This window comes from Penaeus monodon, chromosome 21, assembly GCF_015228065.2.
Source record: "Penaeus monodon isolate SGIC_2016 chromosome 21, NSTDA_Pmon_1, whole genome shotgun sequence".
Lineage (NCBI taxonomy): Eukaryota > Metazoa > Arthropoda > Malacostraca > Decapoda > Penaeidae > Penaeus > Penaeus monodon.
The window spans coordinates 2,990,398-2,991,567 of NC_051406.1; the positions used below are offsets into that span (position 1 = coordinate 2,990,398).

A 1,170-nucleotide genomic window follows, 5' to 3' on the forward strand; every position below is an offset into this window, starting at 1 on the left:
GTGTTTATGGTTTGAGAATCTCTCTCTTTTTTCTTTTCTCGTGTGCGTTTGAGGTTTGGCTCCTTTTTTGTGAAGTTTAGAGCGTCCTGGGTTGGTTTTGTAATAGGCGGCGCAACAAGTTTCGTTGTTCGATTTTTTTTTGTTTCGTTTATTGAACTGGTTGGATCTGATTTTTTTTTTAGAAATAAGATGTTCTCTTTTGGGGGGTGAGTTTTTGCACTGTTTTGTTACAAGGGTTTGCAAGCGTTGGTTTTGAAAGTAGGTGACCGTAATGTGCATTCTCAAGTTGCAAGGAAATGCTTGCAGTGTCGAACAAGAAATGACACACGACATCACATTAAGTTTTAAGTATAATTACGAAACGCTTTACTGATTACAGTTTCAAGGTCGTGGGAAGTGCAGGTGTGGGTTTGGTTGCACATCAATTGTAGCAGTATTGCAAAGACGTAATCCAACACAGTGCAGCCTATTTTGCCAGCGTGACTGCTATTATTGTTTGTCGTAGTAGTATCGAAATGTTTTTATATATACATTTAGGGTGCTTGTTGCATATTCATTTTACTTTCTACATCCGGTAAATGACATATAATTGAAGAGGAGTCTTCAGATTATATGAGACAAGACTACGATAAGATAACGCCGATCTAGAGTTGGATTAAATCGTAAGATAAGAGGTTATAGGGAACACTCAGTCCCCCCATACACACGAAAAAATATATTTATATCAAAACCCCCTCTTGTTGATGTCAGGTTTCGTTCAGACTTCACCCTTCCATCCCACAGTTTATTTACTGGAGTAGGATATGAGTCAGGTTATGTGAATGGGGGGGGGGTCATCATCCTTTTTAATACCGTTTATTGAATTTTGTAATCAAGACCCTTTTCCTGTAGAGAGGAGTTTGATAAGCGTCCTAGATTCGCACTGTAGACTGCTGTTGGTTTTGCTGTTTTTCTTCTATCCTTACATTTCTTGTTCGCCTTTTTCTTTATTAATTGCCCTTCATTTCTTGTTCGTCTCCTCATTCCTTCTTGCTCCTCGCCTACTCCACGTCTTTTACTTCTAGCTAGATATACGATCCTCCATTCTCAAGCTTCTCAACGGCGCACAATCCCATTACAAAAGACAGGCGAATGATTTCCTAGTACACCGACTCCCAGAGTGACGTTTCC

At 39.6% G+C, this 1,170-nt stretch overlaps 1 protein-coding gene across 1 annotated transcript in view; it reads left to right on the plus strand.

The window, feature by feature from the left end:
• Positions 1–1,170, plus strand: part of LOC119586106 (alanine aminotransferase 1-like) — a 58,538-nt gene that overhangs the window by 559 nt on the left and 56,809 nt on the right.